At 43.5% G+C, this 24123-nt stretch overlaps 1 long non-coding RNA gene across 1 annotated transcript in view; it reads left to right on the forward strand.

Moving 5' to 3' along the window:
* LOC132535269 (uncharacterized) overlaps positions 1–24123 on the forward strand; it is a 37385-nt gene that overhangs the window by 3497 nt on the left and 9765 nt on the right. Inside the window, exon 2 of the long non-coding RNA XR_009547037.1 lies at positions 59–202. This is a non-coding gene — a long non-coding RNA (uncharacterized LOC132535269). The remainder of the gene's footprint in view (positions 1–58; positions 203–24123) is intronic.

Consider the following 24123-nt stretch of genomic DNA (forward strand, 5'->3'; position numbering starts at 1 on the left):
GTAAATTTCACATCTCAGATTTGTCATCTTTTAAAATTATTATATTTTTTGTTTCTAGGGTTTCTGTGGATCTTCACATCTGTGAAGACACCACAACACTGCTTCATTGCTCGTGAAACTTCAGCGTTGCAAAGCATTCCCAACTGGTGGCTGGAGACTTGAACACAGATCCTTGAGCATGGCGAAGTGTGTCCTCTATCAGGTGAGCTATCTCCAGGTCCCCTGGACTCTCAGTTATTTTTCATTTGATCTGTATACAGTAGTTTTGGTGATGTTATATAATTTTATAAAATAGTTTTGCAAGGAGAAAACTGAACAAAATGTAAAAAAAAAAATTTTCCATATTATATTGATTGATGATAAAGTGTTGTTTTCGCCGGGCTGCCTTCACGGGCGGGTAACAGACGACCAGGGACTCGTTGAGCTATACGCAGTATCTCTTGATGCAGCGCAATCTATACCAAGCTAAGCTAAACTAAACTACTACAAACAATCTTGTCCTTATAAATATACTAGCCCAGTAGGGCGTGAACAGGATGCGACGCAGAGAGGGTGGAGAGAAAAGTGACTGGTGAAAATCAGGGTGTGACAAGGAGAGGGGGCGGAGCAGGTGAGAATTCTACCACTAAACCACCAATGCCCTGGAGGGAAGGTGGTGCTTGTTAACAGAGGTTATGTAAATAGAATACAGTGTTATGTAAATAGAATGTAGGGATTAAACCAAATGAAACAGAAGGGGTTTTTAAAGCAACTCAACAATAAAGGGAGAGAATCAGACTATCACTCTGACACATTCAATGCCAGTGATCAAAATCAGGATCTTGTGCTTAAGAGTCTAATTCTGTAGCCACCATACCACTTCCCAGACCACTTGTATTCTTACAACTACATGTGAATCTACAGTTATTTCAATCAGAATTTAATTTAGATCTGAGGAAACAGGTCACCTTGGTAGAGCACCAACCTGTGTGCCAGAGATCTTAGTAATATACCAGGTTAACCCTTGGTACCATGTTATACCAGAATTTTGCATTGCTCTGATCCTCTCTTCTCTAATAAAAATAAATCAAGCCTTAAGATTTTTTTCTTTTTTAATTTTTAGAGCAGGGCTTATATTTGTGGACCTTCTCACTACAACCACCACTTCATACCTTTACCAGTTCCTGAAATAATTTAAGAATTTTCCCAGCCCCTTCTGAGATGCCCAGTCTCACCCTCCAGGTGGCACCAACTCTCTGTTTTTACCTTTAGTTTTTCGGATATCAAATCAGGAGGAGGCCTTCCCAGAGTCCTTTGCCAGGTCCACTGCCACCAGAATGAGTCAGGGCAGTTTCAGAGTACTGGGCTTGCTCTGAGGGTCCCTCTCCTTGCTTTAGGGGCAACTTCTCACTTCATAAAATGAACTCTCTAGTCAATCAAGCAGTCACCTGCTCTCTTTTCACATCTACCCTAAGACATTCATTCATTCATTCATTCATTCATTCATTCATTCATGCATGCATTCACTCTGTACTAACTGATCACCCACCATTATATACTATTGCTTTGTATTTGTGAGCTATTATTATTCATAGAAGCCCCATTTTTAGGATAAAGTAATGAATATAACTCCACACCACATACACACACCCTCCTTTGCAAATTGTGAAAGTCTACATTGTAGTAATTGGGGCAGTAGGATCACAACACAGTGGCTAGCATTTATTAAAAACTCACTAGAAAATGAATATTTCATGAGTCTTATCATTAAACCACCTGAAGCCTTCAGTAAACATCACTGTACTTGTCATAGTCCCAAATACAGAATCTCAAGGAAGTTGTGTACATCAACAGTGTTCACAACTAAGTGACAGCTGACATTCAAAACTAGGATCCTGGGTTCCAGACTACTGCCTCTATACCCCAAGCCATCAACTAAAAGGAAACGGGAGGGATGGAGCCACCTGGAGGGAAGTTTCAGTTGAACCTATTTTTTGCTGGATGACTTAGAGAACTGGGTCAGCCTCTAAGAAATGCTTCCCTTCCACCCTTTCTTCTGAGTACCGTAACACAAGTCTACTTGACATTCCTGAATTCAGTAACAAATGTTTCGAAGATTTCTTAATATATCCCCCCCCCCGAATTAAAATAGCATTCTATCTAGCTGGGAGAAGTAACTTTAGAATAAAATGCCCAAATAGAAGGCAATTGGTATTTTATTTATATCAGATACACGTGAAGGAATATAGATAACATATGTATGTTTTAAAAGTAATAATGTGATAAACACTTAGCAACTCATCTCCACAATGCAGATCTAGAGTATAACCAGAGTCCCCCACACTATTGTATCCTCCCCACCCCCAGAAGTAGCTGCTAGTCTAGCTTATTGCCTCACTGCATTTTTGAGAAATACATTCAAGTTTACTTAAACAATGAAACTTGTACTTTTGTTTGCTTAGGGACATTATATAAATTGAGAGGTGGGAAGTGGGATGGTAGCACAGCAGGTTAAGTGCACGTGGTGCGAAGCACAAGGACTGGTGGAAGGATCCCGGTTCGAGCCTCTGGCTCCCCACCTGCAGGGGAGTCACTTCACAGACCGTGAAGCAGGTCTGCAGGTGTCTGTCTTTCTCTCCCCCTCTCTGTCTTCCCCTCCTCTCTTCATTTCTCTCTGTCCTATCCAACAATGACGACATCAATAATAATAACTACAACAACAAAACACAAGGGCAACAAAAAGCAAAAATAAATAAAATAAATATTAAAGAAGTTAAAAATATAATGTGGAATTATCAATATTTTATTTTGTAGAGTGTATTTTTGTAGCTTAAAGAAATGCTTTTTGTGTTGTTTTGTTATTATTTTACCAGAGCACTTCTCAGCTCTGGCTTATGGTGGTGCAGGGGACTGAACCTGAGACCTTAGAGCTTCAGACTTGAGGGTCTATTTGCATAACCATTATGCTATCTCACCTAGCCAAGAAATATATATATATATATATATATATATTTCATTTTGAAAATATTTATTACCTGGAAGCTTTGAATCTCTGTAAGAAATTGTCCAAACACCAATAAAATTTCTATACTTTGCTTAATTAACTTTGATGAATCTAATCAAGATAAATTAAATCACAAAAAAGTCACATATACTTTTAATTATACCTAGTCATTCTTAGTGAATGAAATAGGGAAAGTAACTCAAGTTGAAAAAGAGTCTTTCAAATGATCGTGCTGACAATAGCCGAGAGATGATATTTCTTTCTCACACTTTAAACTAGATTTGGGAAAGAATCAGAAAAGGAAAATCAAATGCCTTAACTACTATCAAAGCTCTACTTTCTTTTTTTTTTAAATATTTATTTTATTTATTTATTCCCTTTTGTTGCCCTTTGTTGTTTTATTGTTGTAGTTATTATTGTTGTCGTTGGATAGGACAGAGAGATATGGAGAGAGGAGGGGAAGACAGAGAGGGGGAGAGAAAGACAGACACCTGCAGACCTGCTTCACCGCCTGTGAAGCGACTCCCCTGCAGGTGGGGAGCCGAGGTTCGAACCGGGATCCTTATGCCGGTCCTTGTGCTTTGCGCCACCTGCGCTTAACCCGCTGCGCTACTGCCCGACTCCCCAAAGCTCTACTTTCTACCTAAAAAAAATCATTTCTGAACTTGCAAAATGGACTTTTGGCATGCATTCTTAAATTTTTAGGAAGAAATTATATTTTCACAAATTAAAAATAAGATGTCACTCTATAAGCTTGAGTTGGCTTTATAGCTTTAAATGCCAGAGCTTACAACATCTAAAAAAAAAAAATGCTGTGATTTATTATAATTGATCCGCAAGGTTATGGAAGCAAGACTGCAGGCTGAGTCAGTCACTGGAAACCCATGAGAGCTAATGATTTCTTTCCAGTCTAAATCCAAGGTCTAAGACCCAGGAGAGCTGATGGTTCTCTGGAGAACTGTCTGAAGACAGATACATGGAAAGCCAATGTCTCTATTCAAGTCCAAGGCAGAGAAAAAGATAACGTTTCAACTTGAAGACAGCCAGGCACTTGGAGTTCCTTCTTACTCAGTTATTTAACTTTTTAAAAAATATTTTATTTATTTATGAGAAACATACGAGGAGAGAGAAAGAACCAGGCATCACCCTGGTACATGTATTGCCAGGAATTGAACTCAGGACCTCATGCTTGAGAGTCCGATGCTTTATCCACTGCGCCACCTGCCGGACCACTGTTTTGTTTTGTTTTAAATATTTCTTTATTCATTGTCCCTTTTTGTTGCCCTTGGACCACTGTTTTTTAACTTTTTATTCCACCTACTTTGAAGAGAGTTATCTGCCTTACTGAATGCAGTGATTTAAAAGTAATGTTCTGTTTTTTTTTTTCACCTTTTTAAAATATATTTAATTTGAAAGAACAGAGAGACATTGAGGGGGAAGGGAGATAGAGAGGGAGAGAGAACCTGCAGTGCTACTTCACCACTTGCGAAGCTTTCCCTCTGAAGGTTGTAGGCCGGAGACTTAAACCTGGGTCCTTGTGTGCTGTAACAGGTGAACTTAACCAGGTGTGCCACCACCCATCCCCTTAAATGTAAATTTCTTTTATTTATTTATTTATTTTATTTTTTAAATATTTATTTATTTTCCCTTTTGTTGCCCTTGTTGTATTGTTATAGTTATTATTGTTGTTATTGATGTCATCCTTGTTGGATAGAGAGAAATGGAGAGAGGAGGGGAAGACAGAGAGGGGGAGAGAAAGACAGACACCTGCAGACCTGCTTCACTGCTTGTGAAGCAACTCCATTGCAGGGGGCTTGAACTGGGATCCTTCTGCCGGTCCTTGCGCTTTGCGCCACATGCACTTAACCCACTGCGCTACTGCCCGACTCCCTAAATGCAAATTTCATCCAAGAGCATCCAAAATATTGTCTGGGCACTGCGTGGCCCATCAAGTTGCCATATTAAAATTAACACTCACATTTATTTATTGTCACCTTTCATGTTTAGCTGCCAAGGAAACTCCTTGCCTGGCATCTCTCTGGCACCTGGCATATTGTGACTGCTTAGTGAGCAGCGGTGGAGTGAATGAATGACAGAGCCCAGTTTCTAGTCCTGGTCTAAATAACTATATATTTATTCTGTTTTCAATAAGGAGAAATTGCTTCAGAGGCCAGAAAGCTCACCAGGTAGAATGCCTACATTGCCATGATTTAGCCTGGGTTCAAAACCTGACACCACAGAGAGACAGGAAAGGTGCTGTAACCCTAGGGGACACTCCTGTGCCATAATGCCTCTCCCATTCTCTCCTTTCTTCTCTCTCATTCTGCTTGAATGGAAAAAAAAAATCTGCACATGCTTGAAACCCTAGATCCAAATAAAATAATTAATGTTAAGCACTCAGCATTAATCATAAATGGTTTACTGAAAATAAAAGTGTAATTCACCATCTCTAATTTAAAGGAAAGTCAAGATCTGTATGCAAATGCCTGCTTTTTTTTTTTTTCTCACGAGATGAGAGAATCCTGGACTGGGAGTCCGAGGACTGCTATTTCCAGCTTTTTGTGGATAGTTGGTTCCCAGGCAACACAATGGACACCCATGCTGCTCTGCTGGAGCGTGTGGCTGTTGGCCCAGTAGCCTGCAACAAAGCTCCAACAAAGCTGCCACTTGGTAGCAGCCATCTGCAGGCGCTCTTCACTCACCCTCCAGAGGGGGCTGAATAAACTGTTAGGGACTCACCAGGAGCTGGTGGCAATGAATAGACAGGAGAAAGTGCTAGTCCATTCAGCCCAGAGGAAGAATCTGTGCTGAACTCTGCTGCCTGCTTCCACTCACAGTGATGATGGGTCTGGGGATATGTGCTCACAGGGCTCCCAGAACAGGTCTGTCTGCAGATGAACAGCTAAGCACTGGGAGATAGCTCAGCCAGTAGAGCACAAGCCCTACTGTGAAGAAGGCCCCAGGCTCAAGTCCTGGTGCCACCCACAAGGGAGCTCATGGGTGGTGGAACAGTGCTGTGTTGTTCTTCCTCTCTCTTCCTCATAATGAATGAAAGATTGGGCTGGGGGAGGCTGTTCAGTGGTACTGTACGTGTATGAGGCCCTGGGCTTATTCCCAGGCACCACATTAAAAGGATAAAACCAGGACAGCTCAGGGGAGTCGGGCTGTAGCACAGCGGGTTAAGCGCAGGTGGCACAAAGCACAAGGACCGGCATAAGGATCCCGGTTCGAACCCCCGGCTCCCCACCTGCAGGGGAGTCGCTTCACAAGCGGTGAAGCAGGTCTGCAGGTGTCTGTCTTTCTCTCCCGCCTCTGTCTTCCTCTCCTCTTTCCATTTCTCTCTGTCCTATCCAACAACGACGACATCAATAACAATAAAACAAGGGCAACAAAAGGGACAAGCAAAACAAACCAGGATAGCTCAGCTGAGAGTGTGCCCGCTGTGCCAGGCAAGCAGCCTGGATCCGAAGCCCAGCCCCCACAGCACTGAGGGAAGCTGTGCTGTTTCTCTGTCTGAAAAAGTAATGGGCTGGGGAGACAGAATGATGGTTATGCAAAAGGACTTTCATGCCTGAGACACCAAAGGTACCAGGTTCAATCCCCAGCACCATCATAAGCCAGAGCTGAGCAGTGCCCTGGTCGCTCTGTGTACATATTTTTATCACTGTATCTCTCTCATTTAAATAAATAAATAAATAAATAAATAAATAAATAAATATCATTTGGAGTGAGAGTCAGGCGGTAGCATAGCGGTGACACAAAGTGCAAGGACCCACATAAGGATCCTGGTTCGAGCCCCCTACAGGGGGGCCACATCACAAGCAGGTGTCTGTCTTTCTCTCCCCCTCTCTGTCTTCCCCTCCTCTCTCCATTTCTCTCTATCCTATCCAACAACAATAACAACTACAACAATAAAACAACAAGGGCAACAAAAGGGAATAAATAATAAATAAATATTTTTTTAAAAAAGTCATTTGGAGCAGTGAAGCCCCAGCAACTAAAAACACACACACACACACACACACACACACACACACACACACAACATATGATATGGAATGTACACCAATCACACTTGTGGTGATAAAGCAGGAGACACTGGTGAACCTGAACTCAGAAATCCCCAAATTTTAGCCACAGGAGTGATTTTATTTTTCAGAGAACATCATTAAGGACCCACTTACTGTGCTTTGCTCAGAAGAAATTTAAGCCGAGGGCCAGAGGGTGCAACTAACAGAGGTAGGGAGTTGGGTCATCAACAAATAAATGAGACATGTGCCCTGGTCAAGATGGGCACCTGGGTGACTCGAATAACCATTTAGGAAAAAGGAAGCATGCATGAGTCAGGTTTACGCCCAGCTCCCACCAAATTTCAAGAAGCTTAAGTGATGTGGTCTCTCCCTGCTTCTCTGTTTCTGTCTAAAACAAAACAAAGCAGGCAAGCAAACAAAAAGCTAGACATAAGGAAAAAATAAGCAGAACATTTCTGGTTTCTAGTAACCCCTCCCCACCATGGGGTTATCACTGGGGCTCAGGGCTTGCAGGACAGCTCCACTGCTTTTGGTAGACTTTTTGTTTTTTCTTTCCTCCAACTTCTATATCAAGTTTTTTTGTTTGTTTTTTTAAGTTTTATTTATTTACTTAGGAGAGAAGGGGAAGAAAACCAGAATGTCACTCTGGCACATGTGGTACCATGGGTAGAACTTGGGACCTCATGCTTGAGCATCCATTGTTTCATGTTCAGGGCCTCCTCCCAGGCCACTTTTTTTTTTTTGCCTCCAGGGTTTTTGCTGGGGGAGCTCAGTGCCTGCACTACTAATCCACTGCTCCTGGAGGCCATTTTCCCATTTTGTTGCCCTTGATGTTATTGTTACTGTTGCCATTGCTGTTGTTGGATAGGAGAGAGAGAAATTCAGAGAGGAAGGGAAGATAGAGAGGAGTGGAGAAAGACTGACACCTGAAACCAGCACAGAGGTGAAGGTGATGCTGGCCTGGACCAAGGTAGAGGAGTGGGGAGAGGAGATGCAGCAGACATGGTTCAGAAACAGAATGGCAGGAGTTGCTGTGGATGTGTGACGCAAAAGACAGAGGAGCATAAGAGAGGATGTTGTGTTTCTGACTTTTTTAAAATGTGGTGCTGAAAGTGACCCCAGGACCTCCTGCAGGCACAGTTCTCCTAAGCAGCCTCCTTAGTCTTTTTTTACTTTTTTGCCACCACGGTTATGGCAGGAGCTCGGTGCCTACACAATGAATCCACCACTCCTGTGTCGTTTTCGACGGGTTATGTTGTTTTCGCCGGGCTGGCTTCACGGGCAGGTAACAGACGACCAGGGACTCATAGTTGAGCTGTAGGCAGTATCTCTTTATTCATGCAGGACGCAGCACAATCTAAGCCGAGCTAAGCTAAACTAAAGGTAAAGTACTCTAAAACTCACAATGCTGTCTTTATATATACTTGCCAAGTAGGGTGGAAACAGGATGTGACATAGAGAGGGTGGAGAGAAAAGTGACTGGTAAAAATCAGAGTGTGACAAGGAGAGGATCAGGGTGTGACAAGGAGGGGGGTGGAGCAAAAACATATCATGAAACAGTGGGGATTGAACCAATGCCCTGGAGGGAGGTGCTTGTTAACAGCGGTTATATAAATAGAATGAAGTGGTTATGTAAATAGAATAGTGTTAAGCAGGGGGGATTTAAACCAAATGAAACAGAAAGGGTCTCATGCATACCAACACTCCTGGTGGCTATTTTTCTTTTCCTTTTATTTGACAGAACCAAGAAATTAAGTGGCGGAGAGGGGAGAGAGACCCTGTACTACTAGCTTCACCACTTGTGAAATGTACCCCCTGCAGGTGTGGAGCAGCGGCTTATTTATTTATTTATTTAAAAAAGGAGACATTAACAAAACCGTAGGATAGGAGGATACAACTCCACACAATTCCCACCACCAGATCTCCATATCCCATCCCCTCCCCTGATAGCTTTCCCACTCTCTATCCCTCTGGGAGCATGGACCCAGGGTCATTGTGGGATGCAGAGGGTGGAAGGTCTGGCTTCTGTAATTGCTTCCCCGCTGAACATGGGCGTTGACTGGTCAGTCAATACTCCCAGCCTGTCTCTCTCTTTCCCTAGTAGGGTGAGTCTCTGGGGAAGCAGAGCTCCAGGACACATTGGTGGGGTCCTCTGTCCAAGGAAGTCTGGTTGGCATCATGCTGGCATCTGGAACCTGGTGGCTGAAAAGAGAGTTAACATACAAAGCCAAACAAATTGTTGAACAATCATGGACCTAAAGGCTGGAATAGTGCAGACAAAGTGTTGGGGGGTCCTCACTGCAGACTCTTGTGTACTTCTGCTTTCAGGTATATATTTTGCCCTAGTTTATGGATACGTGTGAACATATGCTCTATCTCAGGGGACCTGGACTATATCTAGGCTTTGGGACTTTGTTAGGAAGTGAACCACCTGGAATGGAATTAGAGAATACTCTGAAAGGAAAGGTCTCACCCAAGTAATGAAGCTGAAGGGTTGTCATTCCACACCTGAAGTCTCTGGACACAGTCTGAAGTGAAGCATGCTGAGGTGGCATTCGTTGCGTCGATTAGGTTGTGATTGGCGGATGCAATATTATTTGATATGAATTGAGAGAAGCATGCAGGAAAGTGGGCCCCACCCTAAGGTTCCAGGACTGGGGGAAATACAGGCTCTATAGTAGAAATGTGAGGTTCCTGCTGTCTTAGGGTTCAAGAAGACAATGGATAGTTATTGTTATCATCACATTATTTGGTAATTGGGTTAACTTTGAAAAGTCCCTTTGCCAGGATTTGCTGTATAATACCCAGCATCTTGTATATAGCTGTGCCACCAGTTGCTTCTGTTCTCCCTGGTCTAGGCTTTTGAGAGAGTCAACATATCAAAGACTCAGCCTATGTATTAAACAGACTCAGTCTGTGCTTTAAAAAGTTAGAGACATATAATCAATTTTTCCCTCTCATATTAATTAGTGATTTATATTACTACAATTTAATAGGAGTGTACATAAACACCATTCCCACCACCAAAAGACTGTGTCCCATCCCATCCGCCACCACCACCCACCACCCCCGCCACCCCAGAAGCGGAATGTCCACCCTCCCCCTCACCACTGGGTTTTTACTTTGGTGCCTACTGGAGCGGGGGCTTCTTCTTCTAGCGTTTGCCCTTCTTCCGTAGCCAGTCAACAGCGTCAGGTTGAGCCTGATGTCAAGTTTCGAGACCTCCTTTGAATCTGGAGAGGTGGCAGTCGTTGACTAAGTAGGTCATAGTCTGTCTGGAGCCGCAGGGGCAGTTCGGGTCGTCTCTGGCTCCCCAGCGATGGAACATAGCGGCGCAGCGGCCATGGCCTGTTTGATAGCGATTGAGGAGGGCCCGATCATAACGTGCTAGGTCAAAGCCAGTTTTGGCTATTACAAATTGTGCTGCCAAGAACATATGTGTACAAAGATATTTTTGGATGGATATGTTGGGTTCCTTCAGATATATCCCCAGGAGAGGGATTGCAGGATCATAGAGTAGATCCATTTCTAGCCTTCTGAGAGTTCTCCAGACTGTTCTCCACAGAGGTTGGACCCATTGACATTCCCACCAGCAGTGTAGGAGGGTTCCTTTGACCCCACACCCTCTCCAGCATTTGCTGCTGTTACCTTTTCTGATGTATGACATTCTCACGGGAGTGGTATCTCATTGTTGTCTTGATTTGCATTTCTCTGACAATCAGAGACTTGGAGCATTTTTTCATGTGTTTCTTGGCCTTTTGGATCTCTTCTGTGGTGAATATTCTGTCCATGTCCTCCCCCCATTTTTGGATGGGGTTATTTGTTGTCTTGTTGTTGAGTTTGGCAAGCTCTTTATATATGTTGGTTATTAAACTCTTATCTGATGTATGGCATGCAAAGATCTTCTCCCATTCTATTAGGGGTCTCTTGGTTTGGGTAGTGGTTTCTTTTGCTGTGAAGAAGCTTTTTAATTTGATGTAGTCCCATAGGTTTATATTTGCCTTACTCTTCTTTGTAATTGGATTCATTTCATTGAAAATGTCTTTAAAATTTATGCAGAAAAGAGTTCTGCCAATATTTTCCTCTAAGTATCTGATAGTGTGTGGTCTAACATCCATGTCCTTGATACACTTGGAATTTACTTTTGTATTTGGTGAAATAAGAGTGGTTCAGTTTCATTCTTCTGCATGTTTCAACCCATTGTTTCCAACACCATTTGTTGAAGAGACTCTGCTTTCCCCATGTAATAGTCTGGGCCCCTTTGTCAAAGATTAGATGTCCATAGGTGTGGTGGCTCACTTCTGGGCTCTCAATTCTATTCCACTGGTCAGTGTGTCTATTCATGTTCCAGTACCAAGCAGTTTTGATGACAATGGCCCTATAATACAATTTGAGATCTGGGAGTGTGATGCCTCCAGTTCTGTTCTTTTTTCTCAAGACTGTTTTGGCAATTCTAGGTCTTTTCTGGTTCCAGATAAACATTTGTAGCATTTTTTCTATTCTCCTAAAAAATGTGCTTGGGATCTTGATGGGGATAGCATTAAATTTGTATATGGCTCTGGGTAGTATATTCATTTTGATGATGTTAATTCTACCAACCCAGGAACATGGAATATCTTTTCACTTCTTTGTGTCTTTTTCAATTTCCTTGAGTAGTGACTCCTAATTTTCAGTATACAAGTCTTTCACTTCTTTGGTTAGGTTTACTCCTAGATATTTTATTGTTTTTGTTGCTATAGTAAAAGGAATTGATTTCTGGATTTCAATTTCTTCTAACTTAGTGTTTGCATAGAGGAATGCCACTGACTTTTGAGTGTTCATTTTATAGCCTGACACCTTACTGTATTGCCTGATGATTTCCAAAAGCTTCTTGCTGGATTCCTTAGGTTTTTCTGTGTATATTATCATGTCATCTGCAAATAGAGAGAGTTTGACTTCTTCTCTTCCAATCTGTATCCCTTTAATTCCTTGCTCCTACCTTATTGCTATGGCAAGAACTTCCAACACTATGTTGAATAGTAATGGTGATAGTGGGCAGCCCTGTCTAGTACCTGATCTGAGGGGAAATGCTTCCAGTTTTTCACCATTGAGTATGATGTTGGCTGTAGGTTTGCTATATATAGACTCCACTATCTTCAGGAAGTCTTCTATTTCTTTCTCTTTCTCTTTCTTTCTTTTTTAAAGATTTTATTTATTTTATTTATTCTTTAATGAGAAACGTAGGAGCAAAAAGAACCAGACATCACTCTGGTACATGTGCTGCCAGGGACTGAACTCAGGACCTCATGCTTGAGAGTCCAATACTTTTATCCACTGCACCACCTCCCGGAACACTTTTTTTTTTTTTCCTCCAGGGTTATTGCTGGGGCTCGGTGCCTGCACCATAAATCCACTGCTCCTAGATGCCATTTTCTCCCATTTTTGTTGCCCTTGTTGTTTATCATTGTTGTTGTTATTGTTGTTGTTGTTAATGCTGTCAGTGTTGTTGGAGAGGACAGAGAGAAATGGAGAGAGGAGGGGAAGACAGAGGGGGCGAGAAAGATAAGACACCTGCAGACCTTCTTCACCACTCGTGAAGCGACTCCCCTGCAGGTGGGGAGCTGGGGGCTCAAACCGGGATCTTTATTCCAGTCTTTGCACTTTGCACCATGTGCGCTTAACCCATTGTGCCACCGCCCGACTCCCCGTAGTCTTTTTTTTTTTTTTTTAATATTTTATGATCTATTTATTGGGAAGAGACAAAAATTGTGAGGAAGGGGAGAGAGAGAGACACCTGCAGCCCTACCTTATCACTTAAAAAGCTACCGCCTTGCAGATGGGATGAGAAGCTTGAACCCAGACCCTTGTGCATTGTACCATGAACACTAAACCTGGTATTTCACCACCCAGCCCTCCAGCCCTATTTTTTTAACTTTATTTTTGAGAGATTGAAAGAGGAGAGACACCACAGCATTACTACACCATCCATGGGACCCCTTGTATGCCATCTGTGATGCTCCTATGTGGTTCCAGGGCTCAAATCCAGGACATTACAAACAGCAAGCTTATCTCCTGGCCTGGTTTCTGGCATTAATAAAAGCAATATTAATTATTGAAGAGGAGCACTGGGACACACCCTGGTATGGGTTGGGTAGAAAACAAGATCTCCAGTGGAGAGAAACAATAGCCTGTTTCCTGCCCTTCCTTTTATATATAATTTTAAAAATATATTTTACTTTATTTTAATGAGAGATACCAGGAGAAAGAAAGATCAGAGCACTGCACAGCTCTGGTTTATGTGGTACTGGGGATTGAACCTGGAACCTCAGAGTCTTAAGCATGAAAGTCTTTTTGCATAACTGTTATGCTGACTCCCCAGTCCTTGTCCTTCTCCTCACCATGCACCCCACCCACCCCCAACGGTCCCACTAGGCCAGACTGCCCACTTGTCTCCCTGAACTTCTTCAACAGTCTCTCTCTCTCTCTCTCTATTTTATTTTAAAGAGAGAGATACAAAGAGAAAGGTACAAAGAGAGAGAGTCCAGAGTACTGTTCAGCTCTGACATAGTGGTACTGGGGACTGAACCTGGGACTTTGGAGCCTCAGACATAAGAAACTTTTTTTTTAAATCTCAGGGTTATTTTGGGGGCTTGGTACCTGCACTACAAATCCACTGCTTCTGGAGTCTATTTTTCCCCCTTTTGTTGCCCTTATAGTTTATTGTTGTTGTTCTTGTTGTTGTTATTGCTGTCATTGTTGTTGGAATTCACTGCTTCTGGAGGCCATTCTTCCCATTCTGTTGCCCTTGTTGCGCTTGTTGTAGTTGTTACTGTTATTATTGTCATAGCTTTTGTTGTTGTTGGATAGGACAGAGAGAAATGGAGAGAGGAGGGGAAGACAGAGGAGAGAGAAAGACAGATACCTGCAGACCAGCTTCAATGCTTGTGAAGTGGCCCCCCTGCAGGTAGGGAGCTGGGGGGGGTATGGAACTGGGTCTTTGTGCTTTGTGTCACGTGTGCTTAACCCACTGCTCCCAGCCCCTGAGAAATTTTTTGTCTAACCGTTATGCTGACTCCCCAGCCCCAGTCTGCTTTCTCCCTCTCCCGCTCTGTTCTAAGGTGAAGTGTCTTTGTCTACACAAGCCTCCAGCCACTCCCCAGCAGCAAGGTGATCAAATTACTGAGCAGTCTGAGATTTCACAGATGCTTATTTGCTGGGATCTAAGGCTCTATTGCATCTCTGGGTTAAAGGAAATGAATTCAGTACACCAGTAGTGGTGAGAGAACAGAGGTCTGGAGTGGCAGGCGCACGATGTAAGTCTTGCAATGAGATTCTGCTTATGTCGTAAGAACATGTGGTCTGTTCCCTTCCTCTATTGGATATGTGTACATACAACTATATCAAGTATAAACATTTTAAGGGTGTACATAAACATATTAGGGGTTACATAATTGAATAATCTCTCTCCTAGTACATAACCACTTTATATCAGCCTTGTTATCTCCAATTCTAGTGATTATACTAAATTCTGTGTGTACTCTGTAACTCCTAATCTTATCCCAAAGATGTAAGCATAGTTCAGGGGTATCTTGGAGGGCCTTTTGACCTGCTATCTGTGTTTACCCTGATTTAGCCAGACATCCTTAGAGGCTTCAGACAGAACTATAGAGATAACAAAGAATTTCTGAAATGTTTGCTGTTAGTAATAGAGAAATGGGTCACATGAGTAATTAGGCATCGTAAGTCACAGGGTCCTCAACAATTATTGACTTACAGAATTATGAACTGACGGAGCCTCAGGGTCTGGGGACTAACAGTAGCCTACTTGGTGCTTGGTCAAGTGGCCCTTCTGCTTCCATAGCCCATTTTCACTGCTCCGTACTTAAGAGAGGCGGTGGGTGGTAATGGTGAGAGGACCCGAGACCTTCAGGCCAAAGAGTACCTGCCTTCGGTTCAGCTAAATGAAGTTCTGGTGGTCCTGGAGGGTGGGGGAGAAGGTGTTTATACAAAACAAATCAAATCAAATAAGCAAGAAGATACAGGGACAAAAAAAAAAAAAAAAGAAAGAAAGAAAAGAAAAAGAAGTGGTCCAGGAGGTGGTATAGTGGATAAAGCATTGGACTCTCAAGCATGAGGTCCTAAGTTCAATTCTTGGCAGCACATGTACCAGAGTAATGTCTGGTTCTTTCTCTCTCTCCTCCCATCTTTCTCATTAATAAATAAATAAATTCAAAAAAAAAAAAAAGAAAAGAAAGAAAGAAAGAGAGGAAAAGTCCCTTTTAATTGGTGTGCTGGGGCCCTTGAGCCACCCGCAGGGTCAGTGATTGCTGAAGGGCCACATCCAGAGAAGCTGCTGTACTCCCTATCTCAATAGTTTATTACAGCAATAGGTGAAAGTTCAAGTCAGCAGGAAAAAAGGGACAGAAGGGAGAGCAGGTGTGAACAGCCCTCCCCTAGAGGCGATCTGCAGGCAGGACTTAATCCTCTCCATGGTGACATGTGACAATGCGCACAAAAGTGTCACCAGCTGGGGAAGCTCATTTGAGCCTTGGTGTTCAGGGGTTTTCTGGAAGTTCAGTCAGGTAGGCCTGGTCTAGGGATTCAGTCTCCACCGTCCAACTCCAACCAAAATGGAGGGGCCATGATATTGCTTTGTGTGAGAGGTCTTGGTTTCAAGCTGGGACATTACAGATAAGCCCCTTGGATGGTGGAGTGGTGCTGTGGTGTCTCTCTTCCTCTATCTCAATTAAAAGAAGTTGGGCCAGGGAGCCTGCTCAGCTGACAACACGTGGGGCGTCCATGCCCCTCCCCACTATCTTCAAAAACAGAAGAGAAAGAAACTTTGTGAGCCAAGGCAAACAAAGCAGCCCTGATAAGAAATCCCACAGCTAGCAAAACCTACCTGGCAGGGCCCAAGTCCCTAGCTAGATAAAGACCCTCCCATCTAGCAGGCAGTTCCAAAGGTTTGCAGGTGCTCTTCCAAGAGTGAAAGGTCAGTCCTTTCTTTGGAATGTGCAGGATTGGAACAGCCCAACCCTGCACACGGGAAACCCAGCCACTTCAGATACTCAGAGCAGACAGGATGTAATGTAAGAATTGGCCTGTGCAGGGGCTGGAGGAGCTCGGATGCTAAACGGGACTAAGTCAGCAGCTTCTGCTGTCCCTGTGACTAGGGGACTGAAGTGTCTGTCATTGGACCCTAGGGGCTGCAGTCACCTGGAAATGATTGGGTTGGGGGGAGGTGCTGTCCACCCCTAAGCAGGGGAAGGCAGGGAGAAATGCCTGCCAGTCTCCCACTACTAAACCCAGCAAGGAGACAGTTGTCCAGAGAAGCTGGGGAATGATCTGTTTTTATTTCTTTTTGATTGTTTTGTTCCATATTTCTGCTTCGAGCGCCAATATATGCCTAGTTCCAGCACTCCTGGTCTGGCTTTCTTATCTTATTTGAAGCCAGGCCTTGCACATGTGTGATTTCACTCCTGCTGGGTCACAGAGAGAGGAGGAGAGGCCACAGCACCAGAGTGTCTCCTGGAGCTGTGTGGCACATTCCATGCAGTGCTCGTGCTCAAACCCGGGGTAAGTACATGACCGAGCACACACCCACCTAGTGAGCTATCTCTCTAGCCCTCATGCCTTTTTATTTCACTCACAGAGATAGGCTTTTGGCAAGGGGGAGAGAAACAGATAGCATGGCACTGCTCCACCACCCATGGACTCCCACACACACACCTGTGGTGTTCCCATGTGGTGCCAGGGCTCAACCCTGACTTTGCACATGGTAAGGCGAGCTCGGTAACAGAAATGCAGCCTCCCCAGGAAATGAGTCAGACCTCAGCTGTTCTAATCAGACACATTAACCCCACATTAGCACTGCCTAAGAACTGCCCTGCTGGCTTTATCTGAGGACCCTGGGATGAGGGGCTTTGCAGAACAGTCAGAGTGAAAGGGGGGAGGGGGGAATAGAGTCGAGGAAGGAAGAAGGACTCCAGGCTTCATCCTGTGTTAGAATGCGTAGAATATTCTGCAGAATCCTTCCAGAGCAGAAGGAAGCCCCCTCAGCACATTCTGCATTCATTTTCACTCAGCAAGGCGTTTCCTGCTGCTGAAGTTTCACTTCCTGCCTCAGTCCCCACCCGAATTTCCCCTAGGAAGACCTGGCTTCATTATTCACAGCAGAAATCATTTACACCAAGTCTTTCTTTATTCCTACTTGCAAATATGACTTATGGTGTCATCTCTCAAAGGCCCATTCACTTCCATTACGCATGTCATTTTAAAAAGATTGATTAATTAGTTTATGAATGAGAGAGAGTTGGGGAGGAGAGAGAGTCAGTGTACCACTGTGGTACATGCAGTGCTGGGCATTGAACTCCCACCCTCCATTTGCTCACCCAGGCTGCTTCTCAGGCCACTTTAGAGCTGCTGATCACAGGTCTTCCAGGAACTTGCTGATGAACAGGCATTTTATTACACATGATCAGAAGCCACACTGCAAAGGCACTGCTGCAAAGATTTCAAATATATGCATTTGTGCTTGGGTGTATACACATTTAAATGATGAAACTCTGCATTTGTCCCAACGTTTGGCCCTTTGAGGCCCTTTTCTGTCTGTCTTTCTTTCTTTTTCACTTTCTTTCTCTCTTTCTTTCTTTTTTATTTATCTTTTTAATTTTTTAATATTTATTTATTTTCCCTTTTGTTGCCCTTGTTTTTTATTGTTGTTGTTATTGATGTCGTCGTTGTTGGATAGGACAGAGAGAAATGGAGAGAGGAGGGGAAGACAGAGAGGGGGAGAGAAAGACAGACACCTGCAGACCTGCTTCAATACCCGTGAAGCGACTCCCCTGCAGGTGGGGAGCCGGAAGCTCGAACCGGGATCCTTATGCCGGTCCTTGTGCTTTGCGCCACCTGCGCTTAAACTGCTGTGCTACAGCCCGACTCCTTTCTTTCTTTCTTTCTTTCTCTCTTTCTTTCTCTCTTTCTTTCTCTCTCATTGTGGGTTATCACTGGCACTTGGTGCTGGCCCTGTGAATCTATTGCTCCTGGAGGTGCCTCTCTCTTATGTATTTATTTATTTAATCTATTTATTTTATACCAGAGCACTGCTCAGCTCTGGCTTATGGTAGTGCAGGGGATTGAACCTGGGACTTCGGAGCCTCAAGTGTGAGAATCTCTTTGTATAACCATTGTGCTATCTACCCACATAACTCCTCTCTCTCTTTTCTATTTTACTTGATAGGAAAGAAAGAAATTTAGTGGTCCAGGAGGTGGCACAGTGGATAAAGTATTGGCCTCTCAACCATGAGGTCCTGAGTTCGATCACGAGCAGCACATGTACCAGAGTGATGCCTGGTCCTTTCTCTCTTCCTATCTTTCTTATGAATAAATAAAATGTTTTTAAAAAAGAAAGAAATTTAGAGAGAAGGTAGAGAAAGAAAAAGACGGGAACCTGCAGACCTGCTTCCCTGCTCATGAAGCTTCCCCCCTACAGGTGGGGAGCAGGAGCCTGAACCCTGGTCCGTAAGCATAGCAATGTGTGGTTCTATTAGGTATGCCTCCCCGCCACCCCGCCAAGCCATCGTGTTCCCACCTCCCACTTTCTTGTACTTTCAGATATGAAATGAGATAAAGGTGCTATCCCCTTCCCCTAAGCCCCGGGTTCAAAGATTCTAGTCATTGTTACTTTTCTGAGGTATGACAATGCTATCTGTGGTGTTTAGGTAGAATTCAGTCACCTCCAGCTATGTGAGGAAGACACACATATGAACTGAATATGGCAACGTAGCAACACCTGTTGAATCCTTTGATGTTCGTGTATATTTGCAGTGTTTATAATAAAAAATTTGCAAGTAGGGTCAGGAAGGTAGTTTCAGCAGTAAGGTTTATGCCTTGCGTGTGTGAGGTCCTGGGTTTGCTCCAGGCACCAAACAGAAACAAGAAAATTAGAGAGTGGTGTTGTGGGGGAAAGGGGGCCGACGCTTGCTTCCCCAACATTTAAAAAATTGGTCACACATTACCTCAACAAAGAATCGAGACGAGAGCATGATTTTTAGGAATTTTAAATTTTATTCGGGAAAACTGAGAACACATGTTAGGACACGAGAGAGAGAGAGAGAGAGAGAGAGAGAGAGAGAGGGAGAGGGGAGAGGGAGAGACAGAAAAGCAGAGTCAATACTCAAATGATGATCTAGACCGCGAGAGCCACGCCCACAGGTCTCCCATTTAACACCCAAACCCTGCCTCCACCTTTCCAAGCCACACCTGTCACCACCCCCGTTTTCTGGGTGGAACCTCCAGGTCTGTCCTGTCCCTCAACAGTAAGTACACTAGACCTGTATGTGAGACATAATACCCTAGCTCCTCACACCAAGTCAGAGTTAGAGGTACTCTGGTGGAAGGAAGGGAGGGAGGGAGGGAGGGAGGGAGGAAGGAAGGAAGGAAGGAAGGAAGGAAGGAAGGAAGGAAGGGAGGGAGGGAGGGAGGGAGGAAGGAAGGAAGCTAAGACAAAAGAAAATAAAAAGTGGGAGATAGTTGACCAGTAACTCGTGCTTTACCAAACACAAGGCCCTGAGTTTGAGTCCCAGCACCACACTGAAGCATCATGATACCACAGAAAGCTTCACAGATGGTGAAGTGATACTATAGCATCTCTCTCTCTCTCTCCCTCTCCCTCTCCCTCTCCCTCTCCCTCTCCCTCTCTCTCTCTCCCCCTCCCTCCCCTTTTCTCTCTTCCTCTCTTAAATAAATGAGTGAAAAAGAAGCTCCAGAGTGATGGGGAAAAAAGATAATCCAAAATAGTGCATCATAAATGGCCAAGTGGTGTCTTTCTATCTCCCTCTCTATCTCCCCCTCCCCTTTCTGTTTCTGTTTCTATCCAATAGTAAATAAATAAATACATTTTTCAATATTTTTAAAAAATTGTTTTAAATATTTATTTTCCCTTTTGTTGCCCTTGTTTTTTTATTGTCATTGCAGTTATTATTGTTGTTATTGATGTCATTGTTGTTGGATAGGACAGAGAGAAATCAAGAGAGTAAGGGAAGACAGAGAGGGGGAGAGAAAGGTACCTGCAGACCTGCTTCACCGCGACTCCCCTGTATTTGGAAGCGACTCCCTTGTATTTGGGGAGCCCGGGGCTTGAACTGTGATCCTTACACTGGTCCTTGCACTTTGTGCCATGTGCACTTAACCTGCTGCGCTACTGCCAGACTCCCTCAAAAAAATTTTTTTTAAGTCTGGAGGTAAATGAAGCCGCACACTACATTTTAACATTATTTGTGTTTTGTTTTGTTTTGTTTTGTTCCCAGAACAGAGCTATACTCTTGCTTAGGTGGTACTGGGAATTGAACCTGGGAATTGAACCTGGAACTTATGGTGCCTCAAGCATGAAAGTCTTTTCAAGGACCGGCACAAAGACCGGCAGAAGGATCCCGGTTCGAGCCCCTGGCTCCCCACCTGCAGGGGAGTCGCTTCACAGGCGGTGAAGCAGGTCAGCAGGTGTCTGTCTTTCTCTCCCCCTCTCTGTCTTCCCCTCCTCTCTCCATTTCTCTCTGTCCTATCCAACAACGAAGACAGACAACAATAATAACAACTACAATAGAAACAACAAGGGCAACAAAAAAGGGAATAAATAAATTAATTTTTAAAAAAGCATCATTAAATGTAAACTTCTGTTTTACTGTCAAGTAACCAGTCCTACCTTCTTCTTTTTTTTAAAGATTTATTTCTTCTATTAGGAGGAATGTTGATTTATTTTATTTTATTACATTTTTAAAAAATATTTATTTATTCCCTTTTGTTGCCCTTGTTGCATTTTTTTTTTTTTTTTTTTACCAGAGCACTGCTCAGCTCTGGTTTATGGTGGTGCAGGGGATTGAACCTGGGACTTTGAAGCCTCAGGCATGAGTCTCTTTGCATAACCATTATGTTATCTACCCCTACCTTTATTTTTTATAAAGATTTTATTTATTTATTAATGAGAAAGATAGGAGGAGAGAGAAACAACCAGACATCATTCTGGTACATATGCTGCCAGGGATTGAACCTTTGCTTGAGAGTCCAATGCTTTATCCACTGTGCCATCTCCTGAACCACTATTTATTTATTTTTATTACCAGAGCATGCTCAGCTCTGGCTGATGGTGGTGCTGGGGATTAAACCTTGGGCCTTGGAGCCTTAGGCATAAGAGTCTTTGCATAGTCATTATGCTATCTACCCCTGCCCACCAATCCTAGTCTCTAATCTGCTTGATATAATACAGGTCATCACTTTAAATTTACTTAATTCCATCCAAAATGGGGCACAGGAGACAAAGATAAGACTTCCTACTTAAAATTGGAGGTTGTACAGAATAGGATTTCTTTCTTTCTTTCTTTCTTTCTTTCTTTCTTTCTTTCTTCTTTAATACTTATTTATTTATTCCCTTTTGTTGCCCTTGTTGTTTTATGTTTGTAGTTATTATTATTATTGTTGTTATGATGTTGTTGTTGTTGGATAGGACAGAGAGAAATGGAGAGAGGAGGGGAAGACAGAGGGGGGAGAGAAAGGCAGACTCTTGCAGACCTGTTCCACCGCTTGTGAAGTGACCCCCCTGCAGGTGGGGAGCCGGGGGCTTGAACCGGGATCCTTATGCCGGTCTTTGCCCTTTGTGCCACCTGCACTTAACCCGATGCGCTACCGCTCGACTCCCTCTTTTTTTTTTTTTTAAGACACCAGTGAACTTCAATTTAAGCATACCTGCCCCATTGTCTCTCATTCTGTGCCATGGAAGAGGGGACTAGGAAGCAATGTGGATGTGTCCTGTCTAGGACCCAAAGACAGGCAATGAGGTCCCCCAAGTCTCAGAGACCAGGGAGAGGGGCAGTGAAGTCCACCTCACAGCAGAAAGTTCACTCATTTTAACTTGACTGCTGCAGTCTTTCACAAGCTGCGCAATTAGGGACAAGCTACAAAATGACCCTGTTAACCTCAGGCATGGCACTTAAAGATCGTAAGAGAGAATGGAATCGCTTTGCCAACTTCCCTGTGATTTCAAACAATAACCAGAACATGGCTGACAGCTCAGAAGTCACTCCCTAGGTCAGTGAAACTTCTGCCACTTCACTGCTGACAGTTGCTACGTCCTCTCTGGGGTCCTGTCCACTTTTATTAGACATTGATGCCCATCTCCTGCGCTGGGGGGCTGGGCACAAGGAGTAGCCTTATGAAATGTCTGGGGGGTGGAGTTTTCACTTCCTTTTTCACTTCCTCCAGTCCTAATATACACACTTGAGTAGTCCAGAGACAGCACATAGATCTTTGAAGTATTGACTTAGACTCTTGGACTGACTCTAATTTGTACAACATGCCAGACAAAGTCAAGAAGAAATAGTTAATTATGTTGCAACCCTTTGCCTTGGGCTCACAGTCTAGCACAGGAAGGAGACTCATCTATGAGTCTACGTGGTACCTTATTATAAGTGGTTTAGGTAAATTGGTGTTTGTAGCTACTGACGGCTGGGTCATGTCAAACTCATACAATATAATGATTTATTATTTCTCATGGTTCTGCAATTTGGGCTGGGCTCAGCTAGGTGGTTCTTCCACTCTGTCTGGTATCTACTAAGACTGTAATTTCCAAGAAGGCTTCTTCACTCACTTCTCTGGCACTGCTGTGGGAGTGGCTGGCACACTTGGAGCTGGCTTCTCTCTCTCTCTCTCTCTCTCTTTCCATACGGCCTCTTTTTCAGGGTTGTTGGATACCTTTAACTAGTTAACTCAAGAGTTCAAAAGACAGTATCCTAAGAGAATAAGCCTCTAACACTCATGTTCTCATGAAACCTTTGATAATATCACACTTGCTAACTTCCCATAAGTCAAAGCAAGTCACATTAACTCTGAATTCTGGAGTTAATATGTGAGAACCTACAAAAGAGCATGAACATTGGATACTGGATTTCATAGGAGAACACCCAAAGGTATCAGCTAACACAACAAGAATAAGTACTACGGAGTCGGGCTGTAGCGCAGCGGGTTAAGCGCAGGTGGCGCAAAGCACAAGGACCGGCATAAAGATCCTGGTTCGAACCCCGGCTCCCTACCTACAATCTCCACTACCACCATAAGTCAGGTTAGCAGTGCTCTGGTTAAAAAAAAAATGAGAGTCAGGTAGTAGCACAGCAGATTAAGTGCACATGGCGTAAAACACAAGGATGGGCATAAGGATCCCAGTTTGAGTCCCTGGCTCCCCACCTGCAGGGAGGGACACTTCAAAGCGGTGAAGCAGGTCTGCAGGTGTCTATCTTTCTCTCCCCTACTCTGTCTTCCCCTCCTCTCTCCATTTCTCTCTGTCCTTTCCAACAACGATGATATCAGTAGCAACAACAACAATAACTACAACAACAATAAAAAACAAGGGCTACAAAAGGGGGGAAGCAAATTAAAATAGTAATAATTTTAAAAAGTTAAAAAAAAATCCCAATTCTATATAGACTACTATGTTATCCTAAGTCTACTGAACATAAACCCAGATCCCACTGCCTCTTTGTGAAGCTTATTCTTTTTTTTTTAATATTGTTATTTATTTATTCGTGAGAAAGGAGGAGAAAGAGAGAGAGACAGAGAATGAGCCAGACATTATTTTGGTACACGTGCCGCTGGAGACTTAACTCAGGACCTCATGCTTGAGAGTCCAGTGCTTTATTCACTGCACCACCTCCCAGACCACTGTGAAGCTTATTCTACAGCTCATGCTGATTGGATATGCTTTCCAACTTAAATTGCCTTCTAGTCAATAAAGCCCTTCTTTTCTATTTAACTGTTCCTGCGATTTTTCTGAGGGGAGTAACAAGTGCTATAAATCTATTGATTTTTGGTCAAGGAGATGGTGTTGTGCTTGCTGCCCGTCCACTGAGAGTTAGCTGAAACAAAGAATTTCTCCCAGTGGTCCGGGAGGTGGTGCAGTGGATAAAGCATTGGACTCTCAAGCATGAGGTCTTGAGTTCCATTCCTGGCAGCACATGTACCAGAGTGATGTCTGGTCCTTTCTCTCTCCTCCTATCCTTCTCATTAATAAATAAAAAAAACATTTAAAGTTAAAAAAGAATTTCTCCCATATAAAATCAGGAGACAGTGAAGTTAGGGAAGTTAAGG

The sequence above is a fragment of the Erinaceus europaeus genome, chromosome 21 (assembly GCF_950295315.1).
Source record: "Erinaceus europaeus chromosome 21, mEriEur2.1, whole genome shotgun sequence".
Taxonomy (NCBI): domain Eukaryota; kingdom Metazoa; phylum Chordata; class Mammalia; order Eulipotyphla; family Erinaceidae; genus Erinaceus; species Erinaceus europaeus.